This window comes from Ambystoma mexicanum, chromosome 2q, assembly GCF_040938575.1.
Source record: "Ambystoma mexicanum isolate Mex_15411 chromosome 2q, UKY_AmexF1_1, whole genome shotgun sequence".
Classification (NCBI taxonomy): Eukaryota; Metazoa; Chordata; class Amphibia; order Caudata; family Ambystomatidae; genus Ambystoma; species Ambystoma mexicanum.
The window spans coordinates 1,141,783,055-1,141,802,963 of record NC_090924.1 but is presented as its reverse complement, the minus strand read 5'-3'; positions in this window follow the sequence as shown (position 1 = coordinate 1,141,802,963).

Genomic DNA, 19,909 nt, shown 5'->3' with positions numbered 1-19,909 from the left:
TAGTAGCCACTGAGGTTGATATGACGCTCGTATACGGAGATAGTGTACTGCATGACTGTTTTCAGGTCATCCCACTGTACACAGTGGCCAACGGTCAGGATACCAGCTGACCCCGAGATCCCTGCGATGCTCTTATCAGTGGTGGGAGACAGCATTGGCCTCCCTCATACTGGGAGTTGCTTGTCATATACAGCCAACAGTTTGAGTCCCTTGTTTAGCCTTCTCCACGCCCCTCAGGTCACCCCCACTGGGTCTAACGGATGAACAGCCTGATATCCATTGCCCGCCAGCAGCGATAACAATGGGACTAGACCTACTTGCGCCTGCTCAAGACAGACATGTGGCAAAGTAGGGTTGTCTGCTGACCTGTAAGCCTCATAATGTATTTGCGCCACCGAGTAGTACAACTTTAGGTCAGGGGCGTTAAAAGGATGGAGTCCTCATATGGCCAGGCTAAATGCGCCCACTTCAATCTCACTGAAACACCAGCCCAGATAGAAGAGGTGCACGCTACTATGAGGTCCTGGAAGAGTATGCGGCCTGACCATAGCGAAATGTTATGGAACAAATATAGAAATGTAGGTACAGTTATCATCTTAATTAAGGATAGCTTCCTTGCTAATGACATTGGTATATTGCCCCACCTCTGCAGGTTCGTTTTCATCCTATTCATGTATACACCACAGTTTAGCTCTTTAGTCAACGCCAGCAAGCAATGTATTACAATTCCCAGATATCTTGATGACTGCGCTGCCCATTTCAACCCCATCATGCGAGTCGGTGCCTGCGTGTGATCAGTAAGTGGGAATATTTCTGATTTGTTGTTATTTAGACGCAGGCCCGAGTAATTGCCAAACAGCACCACAGTATCAATGACGTTCGCCAGGTTGGTCTCGGGATCTCAAATATATAACAAAATATTGTCAGCATACAATGATATGTCGTCTATCTTCCCTCCTATCCGTATACCCATGTGATGGTTCTTGCACGTACCCTTTCCACAAGTGGTTCCACTGCCCAAACTCAACACTGGAGAGTCACACCCGTTAATATGGACCAGGGCAAAGGGTTGTTCATAAAGCAGCCTGACACAGAAAATAAATCTAGGCCCAGGATAGTACCTCATAGAAAAATTGCCACGATACAGTGTCAAATGCCTTTTGCATAGTCATAGAGACTGCCATGACCAGGTGCTCCTGAGGTCTCTACGACATGATATTGTAAAGCTGTCATATATTTAATGCTGTGGAGTGGCCAGGAATAAACCCTGACTAATCAGGGTTTATTAAACCTTGACTGACCATGTATGGGTTAAGAGAGGATAGTCTGGTTGTCAGCACTTTGGCAAAAATCTTAGCGTCCGTATTTATGAGAGACAGTGGGCCTCATTACGAGGTTGTCGGTCTGGATACAATGGTAAGCTTGCTGGTACTGTTGTTTCTGGACCGGCAAACTAAGAGTTCTGCGAGCGGTGCCTTTCCGGTCACTAGGTCTGACCTGGCGGGGGGAATGGCACCCTCTCGCAGACTTTTATTAACCGTGCCGGTGCTTCCGTCCTCCCCATTCCCATTGAGTCCTATGGGAGTCCTATGGGACTCAAATGGAAACGGGGAATAATTTTTTTCCGGGACCGCAGGGGCTTTAATGCCTCATAATGAGGCCCAGTGGCCTGTAGCATCCATAATCCTCGGCCGCCTTATCAGGTTTAAGTAATAGTATGATATTGGCTCCTTGCGCCGTTTCAGGAAGTACCCCCTTTACTAGCATTTTCTCCCATAGTGGCAACAAGTGCGGAGATTGCACATCATGCTATTCCTAGAAAAACTCAGCTCCCAGAGCATCAGAACCCAGAGCTTTGCAGTTGGGTATATCTAATATGGCTGCACTAATGTCCTCTATTGTGAGGGGCACCTCAAGAGCCTCATGTGTTTCCTCAGAATGTAAGGTGGTCGGTATCCCATTCAGATACTGCTCCATTTCGCTAGGTGTGGCAATCCCCTTTGGCTGATATAAAGATAGGTAAAAGTCATAAAACATGCTAGTAATCTCTGCATCAGTGTGTGCCATTGACCCGTCTGCTTTTCTGATATATGGTATATGTGTGTTCCCAGATATAGATTTAAACAGGCAGGCCAGGGTACGAGCCAGTCTATCAGCCTCACCATATTTTCTTGCCGGCATTGGCCTATTTATATACTTCAGTTCCCTCTGCGCAATGTCCCTGTAGGCATCTAACACAGTTTTGACCTCTAGGTGCAAATCGGGCGACGAGTACTGCAACACACTTTCGCTGTAGAGTCAGTAACTCAGCTTCCTTAGCAGCCAAGTCTCTTCTCAAGCATTTAAGGTTCACTTGTTTGTGTAAATTTGGGGAGAACGCAGGGTCCATAAGTGCAGACGGTTTGAATCACCAAGGTCAGCGGGTGACCGACATTAATTGCAAGGTCAGGAGTACAGAGGAGTGAGCAGAGAGGGCGTGGGTAATATTGAGCATTGGGATACCTTGCCGAGAAGTGAAGTGGACACCAACCATGTATCATTTCGAAAGTACATGTCATGTGCAGAGTAGCATCATGTATCTTCTGTCCATGCCATGCAACGTTCTCCACGCGTCCAAGAGCTCTTGTGACTGTGCACCGTGTAGTATTTCCTGCACAGGTTTGGTCAGTGATTGAGTGGAGGTGCTGGTACAGTCCAGCGTTACGTCTAATATCATGTTCAAGCAACCTCCGACCATATTCTCCGCCAACTGGTATGACACACATAAGGCAACTGTCTGACTATTAAAACCTGGCTCATCCACATTGGGACCATGCATAATGAGTAGGAGAAGTTATTTCTTATGCAGGATCTCGTGCACCATGACATTTCTGCCTTCAATATCCACCTTAGTTTCTAAATGTGTGCGTCACAGTGAGCGATGTATCAGTATAAAGGTTCCCCTGCCATGTGTGGAATATTCTGGGTAGTATCAGTGCGAGCCCTAGCTCATTGCAAAAATGAGTGCTTACCGCTCAAGCTTATGTGTTTCTTGCAAGATCCGGATTTTAGCACCCTTTCCATTGGCATATGCTGCAATCTTCTGGGGACTTAACTGGATTGCCTAGCCCCCTGACATTCCAACTAAGAAAAATGACTGTCTGTTTCAGCCTTTCTGGTTGTGTCATGACCGCATGTGTGCACCCTACAACAGCATACGCCATTGTACGCATAGAACATGTCCTACCTCATGTGTCACCAAGTGTGTTTTAACTTTTTCCCAAACGTGTATCAACCCACCTCCAAACCCCAACCCTCACTGCACCCCAAACAATGGCAGTGTCTGCCTCCACCCCCACTTTAACAGACCCAAACTAAACATTTGCACTCGCAAGGGGGACACCTGTTACTGCTCAGAGCGGGCTCCCCACTATCAGCTTATCATAACACAAAGTAAGGGCGCTGAGCCAGAAGTATAGACATTACAATCAACCCGTATAAGACAGCCACATTATGATTTAATACAAACAGCAATTTCAGGTAGAAGAAGAGCACCTGAATCAGGGATCACATGGCAGGATGTGCGTCTCTATGAAGGATACGGCCTCAGATGGTACCGTCAAAAAGTAGACTTTATTATTCTACTGGAATTTGAGTCTAGCTGGGAACAGCATGGCATATGATATATTCCTCTTACTCAGAAGTTTTTTAACACCAACAAAAGTCTGACTTTTAGGCTGAGCTGCGATGGTGAAATCTGGATAAATATGAATAGTGTTGGAGAATCCGGGCTCTGTCCCTATAGTTCATGATACACACTAAGTTGGGTCTCTGATGATGATCCCCCGGCTTTGGTTTTGCTGTTAGCGCCCGGTGTGTGTGTTCCACCGTAAAATGCAGTGATAATCCCAGATCATCTAGAAGTTTGTTAAGTAGATCTTCCACCGCCATTTCCATGTTGCCCGGGGTCCCTCCTCGGGCACCCCTATGATGCGGACATTGTTTCTGCAGGATCTCAACTCCAAGACATCCCATTTAGCTTTTGCGTACTTCATGTCTTTGGTCAGGGAGGTCACAGCATTTTGCAGACACTATGTCGGCTTCTGCTGCGCCGATTCTACTTTCAGCCTCCATTATTCTTTGCGTTTCCTTCTCCAACTGGGTGAGTATGGACGTGACATTGGCAGTGAGGTCATCCCGTTTTTCGTTAACTGAGCAGAAACCCTTTTGCATGGTGTCTAGAATGTGATGCATATTCAGTGGTTCCGGCACTGGTAGGGATGTAGGGCTAACTACCACAGATAAAGTGAATACCCCTGCAGATCTAGGGGTGGTCTTTGTGAAGCAGTCCATGCTTCCTCCCTTTTTGCTACCAGTGCCTTTCATCATGCCTAGCAGCAAAGGACACCCCACAACCTCACAGTGTTGTCCAGAAGACAGGCCCTGCGCTGCAAGGTGTACCCCAGCGCCCAGTTATTGTGCCAGCCATGACATTAAAGAAGCAGAGCCCTGTCGTGCCTTGTTTCCTGTTGATACAGGGTGCTGCACTCACGGTTGTCGGAGGATCATAGGATCTTGTTTGTGGTATGGCTGCTCCACATCCATGCCGTTTGCAGCACCAGCTGTGCAAGCACACTGAAAGCAGACCCCCATAGTATGTCAGCAGGCCTCCACAGCCGTCTGTGATCACCAGAAGAATGCCATGGATCTCTGTAGTAGGCCACATCCCCAGTCTCTGTTTGAATGTGTGGGTCTTCAGCACCCGTGCTCCTCACATCTGGAGGAGCCAGGGCCCCTGCAGCGCAGAAAAGTGTCCGTTGCACAGGAATCTAGCAGGTAATCATTGCCGCAGCTGGGTTCAGTATGATGCCATCCTCTGCTTCGGAGGGCTGATCGTTCGCCTGCAGCAGTTTTATTGTCCAACGAAACCCAGCCGCCACTGCCACATGTGATGGGGTGGGGCCTCCAGCAGATCCTGTTGTTCAGCTTGGCAGGACCGCTCCCATCCCTCTGCTGAGGAGCATCTGTATATAACACCAGGCCACCGAGTGTGATCCACACCAGAAAGCCCCCACGGCCTCCACACCAAGGCGCCACCGCTCGCCGCGTTGCTTCATGCAGCACGTCTCTCAATCTCCCAACAGGCGGTGGCATACCAACAAATTAGCAGTCAGCCGGTTCCCGGGATGTACAGGGTCAAGAAAATGACCCAATTGTTCGGGACACTCTTCTCCACATTTCGGATGCAAAAGCGGTCCAATTAAATATGATGGCTCTGCTAAAATTGCGTGAATTGCCTGCTCCGAACTGAGCTCAAGAGAAAGTCGCCATCTTGGCTGGCTGCTCCACAGCGCCTCCAACGTGGTATAAAGTTGGTGTTCAAGGACACGTTTCAACACTTCATGGACATGGATTATGTGTTCTTTATATGTGGATGAATAGATCAATATGTCATCTAAGTAGATTACAACATACACATCCAGGACACCTTTGAACACATCATTTAAGAAGTGTTCAAATGCGGCTGGGGCCTTACAGGGTCCAAATGGCATAACCATGTACTCGTAATGCCCAAACTTGGTGCGAAAGGTCGTCTTCCATTCATCTCTGGGGTATACTCTTACCAAATTATAGGCACACTTTAGATCAAACTTTGTATAGATACAACTTTTTCGGGGTCGATCTAGAAGCACCCGGATGAGAGGAAAAGGGTAGAGTTTTTTTTTACTGTGACTGCGTTTAATTGACAGTAGTTCAAGCATGGTCTTAATTCTGCCTTGTCCTTTTTAGGAAAAAAGAATATAGGGGCTCCAGCCGGTGAGATGGAATACCTGATAAAACCTTTCTTGAGGTTGTCGTCTATATATTGTTCAAGGACTTGATTTTATTTCTCTGATAGAGCATATGTACATCCATATGGGATCTGTGCTCCTGGTAACAGTTCAATACTGCAATCATAGGGCCTATGGGGTGGTAGTTGATCTGCTTCTCTAGGAACAAAAACAGCAGCATAATACTGGTACTCCAACTGAATCATAGTAGTCTAGCTTGTGGCTATAGTTGGATTCTAGGAGGTTGGACAACAGGACATCGAGAGGCCTTGGTAAGGGGTCAAAGACAAGGATGAGCCACTTGTTGGAATGGAGGGAATCTAACAGATAGTACGATCCTTCCAGTTGATACTGGGATTAGTTTGTTGCAACCAGGGAATGCCTATTATCTGAAGGTGCGGAGCGGAAATAGCATCAAATCAGTGGTTTTCCTTGTGCAATGACTCACAGGCCATTCTCAATGTGATTGTTTCCTGAGACATGGTTCCTGAAGTCGGTAGGGACCATCAATGGAAAGTATGGGTTCAGGTATCGACTTCTCTACCAGTGGAATATGTTGCGTATGAGCAAAGTGAAGATTGAGGAAATTACCTGTGTCTCTGCTATCGATAAGTGCATTAATGTTATTCTGTTGTTGTTCTGAGGTTTGTAGCTGAACAATCATAGAGTAATGCTGCGCTTGGCTGGGAATGTAAATGGAAGTATTTCACGTAAGCTGTCTTGATACTCGTGTTAAAGTTCTACTCCCACTTATCAAGTGTTTCAGTTTCTCCCTTCATAGGGAAGTCTCTTGCTACAAAACCTAACTGCATGTCCTGGGTCGCTGCAAAAAAAACATAAATTCATCTTACGCCGCCGTTCTTTTTCTTCTAGGCTCAAAGATCCCCTGCTATCACTTAATTGCATCGGTTCTGGTTCAGAAGTTCTTGAAATGGGTTCGGGTTCATGTCTGTTAGGTTCACACCTATAGTCATAATACCTTTTTTCGCCTCATCTTTCCCCCATCCTTTAATCTATTCTCATGACAAGGGACATTTATTTATTTTGTATTTATTTCCATTTGTAGAGCACGCCAAAACCGGAGGTATCTAGGTGCTGGTTACAATACATAGATGAAATAGTCACAGTGCATGATATGGATGAGAACGCTCGCATTCAGACTCGTCTTGGCTTCACGCAGAGCAGCTTGCCGGCGTTCAGCCACTTCCTGGAGGAGGTGGAGCTTTGCCTGGTTGCGGTCACGTGTGCTGTCACGTGACCTTTTTCGACTACAAAGAACAGCCCCAGACGCCCGAGCGGGGTGTTTCCCGAACGCTCGCATTCAGACTCGTCTTGGCTTCACGCAGAGCAGCTTGCCGGCGTTCAGCCACTTCCTGGAGGAGGTGGAGCTTTGCCTGGTTGCGGTCACGTGTGCTGTCACGTGACCTTTTTCGACTACAAAGAACAGCCCCAGACGCCCGAGCGGGGTGTTTCCCGAACGCTCGCATTCAGACTCGTCTTGGCTTCACGCAGAGCAGCTTGCCGGCGTTCAGCCACTTCCTGGAGGAGGTGGAGCTTTGCCTGGTTGCGGTCACGTGTGCTGTCACGTGACCTTTTTCGACTACAAAGAACAGCCCCAGACGCCCGAGCGGGGTGTTTCCCGAACGCTCGCATTCAGACTCGTCTTGGCTTCACGCAGAGCAGCTTGCCGGCGTTCAGCCACTTCCTGGAGGAGGTGGAGCTTTGCCTGGTTGCGGTCACGTGTGCTGTCACGTGACCTTTTTCGACTACAAAGAACAGCCCCAGACACCCTCGCGGCGTTAAGCCCGACTGCGGAGTAAAGGGCACTGCATCTAATACAAAAAGAGCTGTTTGGCTGCTGTTCGGCTCTGGACGGCACGGCCACCCGAAGTGGAATAGGCAAGTGCGCGGGGCAGGGCGTCGAGAAGCAACAGACGGTAAGCCCCCCCCTGACATCTGCTTAGGGCTTACATAGAAAGCCCCCCCTCCACCCAGCCCTTAGCTGTGTATTAAACACATATAACTCCAACTACTGGGGGATGGCTTGCCCACCCCCCTTGGAAGACGACATAAGTCGTCGTCTGCGTAGCAGCAAATGGGTACCCGACACTGTTGTTCCACCAGAGTGCCAGGAGCACACTCCGCTAAATAAATACTCTCTGAACATACAGAAAGCAACCCCACGAGAGGTGCAACCAGAAACTACGAGTAATCCCTCCCCCGTATTCCTTCCCTGTTCACACTCCTCACCACCTGTGCCTTGTACACAGATGAACTCACCTATGGATAGGGTAAAGGAACTAGGCAGCTCCAAGAGTCCCACTGCGGACCCCACGTATTTGGATGGCCCCTTGCTCCCAGTAGTAGATCTAAGGGGCAAAGGGGAAGGAGAGGTGAAGAACGGTGCAGTGTGGAAAGGGCTACTCCCCCCACCCGCCACCACGCGGAGCCCTCTTAAAAGATCTATGCACAGAACGCCCGACGGTTCGACCACTATGGCAAGTGATCTCCCGCCGGAGACTGTCGGAGTAGGGGCAAGGCAAGAATCTATATGCCCTGATCTACCATCCCGAAAATGCTCTCAAGATAGAAGAGCCGCGGACCGACTCACAGGGCCAGGAGTACGCTTTCACGCAGTCGCCTGTAGGCCAAACGCGGAGGGCACCTCCAATCACCAAGACATTTCAACTTCTAAAGTCTTAACTACTGCTCAAATGCACCAACCAAGGATAAGTACACACGCACCCATTGACCATTCCAACCAGTCTAATCTACTTAACGCCAAGGCAACCCAAATTGGAAGGAGTGAAAACAGCGCAGATCTGAACAAGAGCTATGACCATGAACCGGAAAAACCAGCTATGAGTGGCAGTCAATCAGACGACTCGGTATTCGAAGTACCCGAGGAAGATGTGACTACGCCCCAGGATGATTCATTCCGCGAAAATTCAGACCAATACACTCCACCGGTAGCACTGGAGACGAAAACAAAAGAGAGACCCTCACAACGCACGCCCCAAACTCAGGAACCAGAGTACAGTGGCAGTGGAGGCTCCACCCAACAGTACTTGGCCTCCCGGTATGAGGTCCCTAAACCGGATGACACCCTGAACAAATCCCCAGTACCACGTAGAACAATTCCATCAAAGCAAAGTAAAACAGCAAAAGCAAGGATGGAAAAGGCGCCAGGGAAGAAATCTCGCAAAGTCCCAGCGAGAGCACAGGGGAGAACCAATCGCCTAGCAACCCCTCTGATATCAGCATCACTCAAAGACTATTTCATTCAACAGCATAAAAGAAAATATGAGAGGGAGCCGGAACTTTCAGATGCTGAAATACTGGAGGCCATCATAGAACCCTCTCCAAGACTGAAATCTAGGAAAACCGAAGATACCCCTCAAGAGTTCGCTAATAGCTCCCCAGCGATCCTCGCCACGCCGATAGACAATGAGGAGAGCGGCGACTCAGAAAACATCTCGCCCCAGCAAAGGGTAAACCTAAGTACGCAAGAAACTTCTGCTTATCAAGCGACTGAGAGAGATGCAGTGCACGAATCTCCAAAAGTAGCTCAGTCAGAAGAGGCTATCTCCAAACCTCGAGAGGGGGGCCCAGCCACTCCCAGTGAAAGAGATGAGCAGACTGTATCCACCGCGAAGGACCAATATGCATGGTCATATCCACATATTCCTGGAAATCCAGGGAGGCCACTAAGAGAAAACAACTCACCGACGCCCAGCCCATCGCCACAAATAAAGCGAAGGTCAACAGAAAGGCCGGTCCAACACCTAATGGAGAGAGAGACAAAAACCCCCAAGAAATCGAGGCGCCTAAGTGAAATTCCAAGCATAATAGAGAAAGACACCCCCTCTAAAACTAAAGCTGACTTACTGTCAATAATGTCAGCGATGACAATAGCCCTAAACCCCTTTTGCAAACTGTATGAGGCAATTCATGAAGCACTCAAGGACAACTCGTCCATGATAAGCTCAATGAGCGAAAAACTAACCCTCATGGAAGGATACCTAATGGCCGTGGAGAAAAACTCAAACAGGATTGCTGCAAACCTTGAGGGGAAAATTGACTTACTGAAAGGTGAGTTAGAAGCAAAAAATAACCAGACCACTTCCGCCTCAAAGGCCATACAGATAATAGAAAGTGGCAGCAACATGGGTACCGCCCCCATTTTCAAAAAGTCAGTAAAGAAAACTGCGAGTCACGAACAGGAACAGGTTAGAGTCGGGCGGCCCACGACCAATTCAAAGCAAACAAAGGGCAAAAGCGTGCTGGAAACGGACAAAGAAGCAAAGTCCACCCAAAGGGAACTTCCAGAAGCACAAAAAAGTCGCGACGAGGGGAGCTTAAAACCCAAACTCAATAACGCTGTACAGCCAGAGAATCCTTCAACCACTCTGAGACCAGTACTGACCCTGGATGTAAGTAGCGGAGAGGAGTCAGATCAGGATCTATTGAATATTTCACAACACTCGGATGGTGAGAAGGCGAGGCCCTCAACATCGAGAAAAATCAGCTCCCCATCGACAAGTGCGCCACAATCCTCTTTGGGGAAGTTGACCCCATTACAAAATAAGGTAACAAGTACGAACGGGGGAGGCCGAAGATCTCGCATTTCCAGTTCACCGGCAAACTCACCAAGTATTGCCCTAGAGGCCTTAAAAACACTCAAAGAACAAGAAATATCAAGAACTCGCAAACCAGACCAAGACATAAGTGGTAGGCCAATCCAACAGGAGCACCAGTATAAAACTCGTTTCCAACCCCACAAATTGTTGAGTAGCCACCAAAAGTCGAAGGAAAAGATACAAGGGAAACTACACGACTCAGTACTGTTTAAACTAGAGCAAACGTCTGCAAAAGATGCCTATCTAGTACTGAACCGAGGCACAGTCCTGAAATTGCTGCGGAAGACAAGCACGTTGCGAAACTTGAGATCAGCCGATCTTATACTGGTGGAACCATACCATCGAGACCACAGAGCCAAAGCCTATCTCCATGTGAATAAAAAGGCAGCCTTCGATCTCTCCAGAGAACTTGTAAAGGATTTGCATCGTATGGGCCTGAAAATTGAAAAACTCCAAACCACACTGCCCACAAACCAAACCCACGAGAGAGAGAATAATGGCGCAACTCTACATCAGGCCGCAAAATACATTGCAGAAAAGACACCGTATAATCCCAAGTGGTCCTCAAGGGCACATGTAAGGGGTGAATTCAGGCCGTCTAATCATTACGAAAACAAAGAATATAGTAATCACATGAATAGTCGACCCAGAACAGTCGACACAGATCCACCGAAAGCCCAAAGATCAAGTGATGAGAAGCAACACCAGGAGGAACGAGGTAAACAGATTAAAACAGTGCCGAACAAAGAGGGAACCCAATTGAAACCGTGGAAGTGGGTTCAAGACCTTATTGCCCGCCCCCCCAGAGTTTAGCAATTACCATCGTGTTCCAATGCCACTACGGGGCGAGAAGAAAGGCCGCCCACTAAGCAAAAAGAACTATCCCTTCTTATGGCATCTTGGAACACAAGAGGTCACCGCCACCTAATGACTGAAAATGAGACTAACTTAGGAGCCTTTGACCTTATTTGCCTTCAAGAAACCTGGCTCCTGGGCAAACCGGCGTTGGACGGCTATGAAATTGAAGTGTCCCCAGCAACAAGGGCCTTAAAGGGACGACCATCGGCCGGCCTACTGACGGCAATCCGGGTAGGCTCAGGAATCTCGAGTATAAAGAAGGTAGCCGAAGATTATGGCATGTTAACAACTCTTGTATCCTGGAATCACCGTCTCCAAGATCTAGCCGTAGACGCCACATCAGAAATAGCAATAATCAACCTATACTGGAACCCGGAGAGAGTTTCCACTGAGGGCTTCTGTACGGACACTGCGAACATCATCGACAATATTACAATCGACCTAAAGATCCCCCACGTAATAATATGCGGTGATTTGAACGCAAAATGTGGGACCAGAAATGGCAAAGATGACAAGCCTCCCCACCCCGTGGTCGACGAAAGGGGTAAAGCGTGGTCTGAACTAATGAAATCACGGAAGCTATACAATGTAGAGGAACTGGTGGAGCACAAAACCCAAATTCCAACATGGGAAAGGTCGGGGGCGGAGGCGACTCTCGACTACATCTTCATCTCCGAAGGTCTGATTCCGTACCTGACGGACTTCACAGTATACCGAACATCAAAAAGTGACCACAATCTGCTGCAGATGTCCTGGGGCGGTCTTATGAAGGAAAGAGTGCACTACCTTCCAGTGATAAGCTCGAATATGCAGCAAAACCGTCTTCGTCTCTCAGCCAACATCGTGAGAGGGCTGGAAATCGCCCTAAAGCAAAAAGGGAGGGTCCAACCAGGAAACCAAATGGAGGGCAGACCGGAATATGTATCGCTACTTGTGCCCTACCAAACAAGTTTTGGAGGGAAGGAGAAAAACCCTCCCAACCATGTCCACACGTTTAACCAAGAGGTGGTGACAAAAAGGCTGGAACTGAGAAAGTTAAAAAAGAAAGCGATCAAGGTAGGGAAGGTGGAGGCATGGACTGAATATCACACGGGCGAGAAGATTTACAAGGCATGGCTAAAACACCATCGCCAAGCACTGTACCAGAAGGACGCGGAAGCCATGCTGGTAATTGGGGCGACGAGAAAGACCAAAGATTTTTGGACACTGCTCAGAAATAGAAATTGCCAAAAAGCGCCTCCACTCTCGAGTTCAGTATCGGAACAAAGCTGGATCTCCCACTACTCAGACTTATACCGGGCACCCGGGAACTCGCCCGTCCAGACTCAAAAAGGAGGGGAATACCCATGGATCAATTTAGCAAACCAGGAAAACATCCTAAGAATAATTGCCAAGCTAAAAACGTCAAGGGCACCGGGCCCAGATGGACTGACGAATGTGGATATTAAAAGACATCCAGCAGCATGGGCACATGCGATTGATGAACTTTTCACCCAATGTCAAACCCTGAAGCAAGTTCCTAAATCCTGGACAGAGGCAATTTTAGTCCCAGTTTTTAAGCAGGGCGATAGAAACCTACCAGCCAACTACAGACCGATTGTACTTCTTGACATAATTGGCAAAATCTATGCATCATTGCTGTTAAAACACTTCAAGGACTGGGCCGCCTTCTCCCCAGCGGCGGACTGTTTTCAGACAGGATTCCAAAAAGGCACAGGAACGGCAATCAATCTTCTTATCCTGAGTATAATCAAGGCCAATGCTAAGAGGGGGGCGACTAAAGTTTACATGGCACTAATAGACCTCTCACAGGCCTTCGACACAGTAGATCGGGCGATGCTATGGGACAAACTGACAGCATGGAACTGCCCGCGCCCAGTTCTCGACCCTATCCGGGCCCTCCACACGGAAACATCATTAAGGGTCCGCTTAAACCAGCAAGGGGCCCTCTCCGACATGATTTACACCAAACGAGGAGTTAAACAGGGATGCCCCCTGGCCCCGGCCCTATTCATTGCATTTATTGGGGACTATCAAGAGTCCGAGAAAACGGTGCGAGCATTCCCCCCCAAACTAGGAGGGGTGAAAGTGCCTAGGCTTTGGTATGCCGACGACTTGGTTCTACTAGACCAAACAGCAATTGGCCTCCAGCGTCAGCTGACCAACGTAGCGGCATACATGAGCATGAATAACCTGCAAATCAACAAAACGAAAACCAAAATCTTGATATTCTCAAAACCAACAAAGAGCACGAAACCTACCTTCGGCTGGGCACTGGGACAAACCAAAATTGAAGTTGTAACCGAATACAAATATCTCGGAGTCATGCTAGACAACACGCTCCGGGAAAACTCACTCCAAAACTCGCTCTGGTCAAAAGTACGGAACCTAACCTCTCAAATGCGGGCAGTCGATGGGAAATTTGGAAAATTCTCATGGTTTCCCGCCATTCAATTCTACAAAACGAAAGTAGTACCAACTATTACTTATGGTATGGCGGCAAACCTCAATCTCCCGGTTGAACTATGGCCTCGTCTAGAAGGCTTCATTTGGAAATCTGTACTAGGCTTGCCTAAGTCAGCTCCCCTTCCAGCAATCCGTCGAGACTTAGGTCTACTATCTCTCGGAGCGGTGGTGATAATATCCGCAACGCAGCTATACAGGAAAATTCGGTTACAAAGCTCCCCCTCGATCTTCAAAATCGTGGGGGGGGAATTACAAGGACAGAGCTGTAAAGCCTTGGCAGACTGGGAAAAAAAAATCAAGATTGCTATGGAGGCGGTGCTGTGTGATGAAGAAACATTGATCTCAAATCCAGGCCGTGTCAAAACTAAGCTAGAGCAGCAAGATTGGATCTGTACAAACGAAAAAGCTCTTTCTTATAAATCTCTAATGCATCTACCTCCTTCGTACAATCGCCTAAAGGAACCTTTGAAGTACTGTGATAAGTTCCCGGAAAAAAATCTAAGACGAACCTTTATGCGGGCTCGGCTAAACCTACTCCCTACTAGAGAAATTCTATTTAACAGAGCGCTGTCCCCATTAGCGGAGTGTCGGCTATGCAGTACGCCGGACAACCAAGAATCACTTCGACACCTGCTAATGATCTGTCCAGCACTATCCGATGAGAGACAATCCTATCTGACACCACTCTTCAATGAAGCCAAGACGTTGGATGAGGAAACCTCCTGGTCACGGCTGATAGCCGGGGACTCGGCTAAATGGTCCAGGACAGCCGCGAAGTTCTTGACTGTCGCGCTGCAAAGAGCTAATGGGCCAAATTGAACCTGTAAGAGCCTACAGGGACCCGCTGAGGAGGCGCACACGTCTGGCCGGCGCGCGAGCGCGAGCTCAGAATAAGAGACAGGAATCCATAGGAGTGGTGTCCCTAGGTAGATACTAAACAAACGGCGCAACTGGGAAAGAAAAATTTTAAAACATGTTGTAAAAACCTATGAGGTTATAAACAATGGGAATTAAAAAAAAAAAAAAAAAAAAATAGTCCGATATAACAATGACAGAGATGACACAGCTTGATGGAGTGAAGCTAGGGGTCATGTATTCGAATATGGCTTCTGGGGGATACCACTTTGTTGACAGCATCCTTTAATTCATCCCTTAAACCCCTATAAAGGAGAATTCTTTGCACATCTTCGGGACATAACATTTGAGTGGCTAGACTTCAGAAACGGGATATATATGACAGGAGATCACGGTTTCCTTGTCTGACACCCACAAGTTCATTTCTCACGAATTGGGCATACTGGCGATTGAACATAGCTTGGAAAGCCTCAGAAAAAACAGAAAAGTTCAACAGGATAGGATCATTGCTATCCACATAAGGGGTAGCCCATGTTAAGGCTGAACTTTCCAGGTTCAGCCGAATAAATGCAACCTTCGCTTGGTCTGATGCATATAAGGCCGGTCTATTTGAGTAATGTATTCTACATTGAGTTCAAAAGGCTCGGAATTCTCTAGGATCCCTGCCATATTTAACAAGCATGAGTGGGGTGGGAATGTTTGGACCTAACCCAGTTGTTTGTAATGTGGCAGGGGTTGGCACAGGCCTACCGTTCCCTCGACTCCCTTATGCCCTAGAAGGTCCTACAGCTGCGCTACTTGCAATACCCGATGGATGGCCCACTCCACTGACCTTTCCTAATACTTGTTCTTCCTTTCCTTGTAGAACCGTTATGGATTGAAATACCGTGGCATTCTCCCGTCTAGAAGCAGCCACCTCTTTTTGCAGTTTCTGTAATGCCAATGTTCATTCCTTAACCACGTCCTCCATGACCCAGAAGAGGAATCGACAAATGTATTGCAATCTGTTAGGTTGATGGAAAGTCGATGAACTCTTAGGAGTCAAGGATGAACATATACCAATACCAGGGAGGACGCAACTCCTTCCCGACTAGGAATGCAGGAAGAGGAATCCCACAAGGCAGGGGTGACTTAAGTAATCTCAGGTTACTGGCTCAGGATCTGCACATGGATGAGAAAGTGGGAAACGTTAATATCTGTGTTACTGGGGTTTTTCATACATTCCCTGAAGAACCTACGATTAAGTCTTACCTGATCTCCTGGTTAGCCTTGTTTCAACCACCTGGATGCCAGAGAACTCTGTTTTGTCTTGGGAGGATTGCTCAGGTGTAACACGCTCACCTTGGAAGCAAGACAACTTGCGGTAACACTGGTTCGATCCCCGGGTCCCCGCTTAGAAATCTCTGGGTATTAAGCGTGTTATAAATAACCAATTACAATTAGAATTACATAGTGTAAATGCCTGCAGTAATGGGCTAGAGGGTACTTTCCTGCGTTGCACCAAAGGGAGCAATAAACAAGGACGGGCTAATGCCTGCAAGATTCACACTTGTCTCAATGCTACTGGGATGTATATCTCAGCAAGTGATTTCTAGGCGTTCCTGGGTGCTCAGGGATTTCGGGTGTGAACAGTGCTGCAACAGACAAAGGACCCCTAAAGGGAACGGGACATAACAGGACAACTATCATAACAGGGCTTACCTGTCTAATTACCTGGCTATGGAGTGACACGCCGGGTGAATGGAACAATTTCTATGAAGCAGTTGCGAGATGCAGGAGTTGTGTCTCGCTCAAGGCTTTCTCATCATTTCTTCAGCATCACGTATGCAAACGCTGAGCTAGGAGGAACGGCCATCTCGGATTGGGACTTACTTTGATATATATTCGTATGGAACAGTTGTCCGTTCCTCTTTGGACTAACATGGATATCATGGTGTCTGTCTTGGACAAAACAGCCTTTATGGCGAGATATATTTGTACAGACAGTCTGGTACCTACGTTTCCATGTAGGTTGCCACAGCCTACCCGGAAGTAAGGGTGCTGTCTTGCTAGAATGCCTAACAATTTGGTGATGAATCAGTAAGTAGTCCATGGTGGCTGATGAGAGATGCCATCCCTGAATATTGCCTGCTCTACGCTATGCTGTAGATTCTAGGGGCCTGATTCAAAAAGGTTTTCAATGCAGCATATCAGAGATGCCTGTCATCATTACTGAGTTGTTCCTGCTTTCTGATACCTATGTATGCACAGGTTTTCTTATAGTGGGCGTATCATATTTGCTGGCATTATGGGCACATTCAGCATCATCAGTGTTCTTACATCAGGAATGGCTATTACATTGGTGCAGCTAGTATGGACATGTTTCCTTGTAGTGACATGGCATTTCTACTGGCATTGTGGACACAGCCAACATGATGAATGTTTTTACTTGTGTTTACAGGTCTGTATTGGTGCAGCTAGTATGGACATGTTTTTCTAAAGTGGTATAGTATTTGTATTGGCATTAAGGGCAAACCATCTTGATGAGTGTTACATGGAGATGGTGCCCTACCTTGGTGCTGCCAGTCTGGACATGTTTTCTTAAAGTGGTATGACATTTTGCGCAAGTCCAACGTAAGTGCTCCCACATGGGGATGCTGGCCTATATTGGTACAGCCAGCATGGACATGTTTTTTTACCCTCTCATTACTGGCATTATGGGCAATGCAAATATGAGTAGGTTCTCACACAGGAATATTGGCCTGTATTGGTACAGCGAGTATTAACTTGTTCTTATAGTATCATTACTGGCATTATGGGCAAAGCAAACATTAGTATATTCTTACCTGGTTATACTTTAATATTTTGGCACAGCCAGCATGAAAATGTATTTTTTGAAAATGTTTAGGATTCTGGCACATATTGTGGGTAAAGGCATCAGAACAATGCATTGGAAAATGCTTCTGTGAAGTGCTGGTGATCTGGCAGCTAATTAACGTTTTCATAAGTTATACTTCAAAACTAATTGTAACCTGTGTGGCTTTTTAGCAACTTTTCAAAGAACGTGTGCTATAAAACGTACGATTTTTACACAATGGTTAAAGAAATGAATGGAGGAGACCTCCAAAACCCCCTCTTAAACTCACTTTAGTTTTTTGGGGCTTTCTCGCTACACTTGGACGCACATGCACACTCATGGGAAATTGTTTTGCCCTCCAATTTAAAACATCACCAAAATATGTTGTGTTAAACCAGTATAATCATTAAACACACTTTTGATAACTTTCTTAATGGTCCACATTCATCTGTGCTACATAAAAATTGCTTTGGTGACCAATGACTCAACTGGCAAATTACCAGCGATTGATTATCGACCACTACTCGTGACATATAAGGCGAAAGCGAGCATCCTGGGGGAAACGCAAAGACTTTACACACACACGTTCGACCCAATTCTGGTTGAAAAAAGAAAGATCTTAAGAACAAAAAGACTGGCATTAAGAGAAAACATGCACATAAATAGAGAAATTGCGTCTGAAGCATCGAGGAACTGGGTAAAAGGACATTGATTTTCTCTATACCAGCAGGATTCTGAAGAAATGCTGAGAAAGCTGAGTGCCCAGAACTCGGGAGAATTCTGGTCTTTAATAAGAGTCACAGACGCTGCTTCTAACGACGCGTTTATGAACACCATAGGTGAAGCCACTTGGGTGAAACACTTTAAACTTTATTTTACAGCCCGGCAACTGTTAACCACCTAGGCCCAACTACGTCAAACATACAGTGGGTAGATTTGTATGACAGAGATTTCATCAGAGATGCTATCTGTAAATTGAAAAACTCAAGAGCGCCAGGACCCGATGGAATAACTAACATTGACTTAAAAAACTATCCTGAGCAATGGGCAACCTTTATTAGCTCAGTCTTTCAAAGATGTACAGTGTTAAAGGAACTGCCATCGTCCTGGACCACATCAACAGTGGTCCCAATCTTTAAAAAAGGCTGCAAGGACGACCCGAGAAACTTTTGTCCAATTGCATTGCTGGATGTAATTGGGAAAGTATTTGGCACACTTTTGCTAACTCATTTTCAAGAGTGGGCAAATTCAACACCATGCGCAGACACTCTCCAGACGGGCTTTAAGAAAAACATTGGAACAACTGCAAATATTACGATATTGAGCATCCTTAAGAAAAAGACCTTAGAAGGCGGCCCATGGGTTTCTCTCACGTTCATTGACCTGGCTGAAGCATTTGACCAGGTCAATAGAGATAAAATTTGGCACAAGTTGGCATCATGGAACTGTCCTTTTACCATTTTGGACTCGATCAAGGCATTACATATAAACACCAGGATGAGAGTATGCTTGAACTGTCAAGGCCTTCTATCCGAGGAAATACCTACAACCATATAGGTCAAGTAAGGTTGCCCCCTTGCACCAGCACTCTTCCTAGCGTACCTGGGAGACTTCCAATATACCGAGGATGGGGTAAGAGCATTCCCTCCAAAAATTGGTTAAGAAAAAACGTCTAGCCTTTTGTATGCGGACGATATGATCTTACTGGACTATACGGCTATAGGTCTCCAGACACAATTGACCAATCTATTGAACTACATCGATTTCAACAACTTGGAGATCAATAAAGGAAAGACAAAGGTGATGACACTAGAAAAATCCAGTAAGAAAAAGGAAAACCTGAAATGGTATTCGGAAGACACTCTGATAGAAAAAGTGAACAAATTTAAATACCTAGGAGTGATGCTTCATAGCTCAAGAACCGAAATTACAATGCAGCGTGTCCTCCATGAGAAAACAAGACAATTGACATCGCAAGCAAAAGCCGTTGACAAAAAGTACAGGCGATTCTCGCTGATACCTGTCATTAATTTCTACAGAGCAAAGGTTGTGCCATCCACAACCTATGGAGTGGAGGCCATGCCAAACATACCAGAAAAAATATGGCAATCACTGGAAAGCTACTTTTGGAAGTCAGTTTTTTTAAACCTGTGTTTATTGTCATTTTAAAGCAGTAAACAATACAGAAAAAAAACATAACATGAGGCGAAAGCCTCCAATGTTCCACCCCCACCCCTTCCTTTGTGCTAACAAACAGATTTTTTTATTTGCACCCAAATCACCACCGTTTTGGCGAAAACCCCAATTTGCACCACAACCAACACCATGACCATAATCTCATTCACAGTTCACAACCCCTTCAAATATCAATGGCACGGCCAGGGACTGCTGCTGGCCCGCCGGGCTGGGCGGAAATGAGAAGAACGCTCTGTGACCCCTGATCG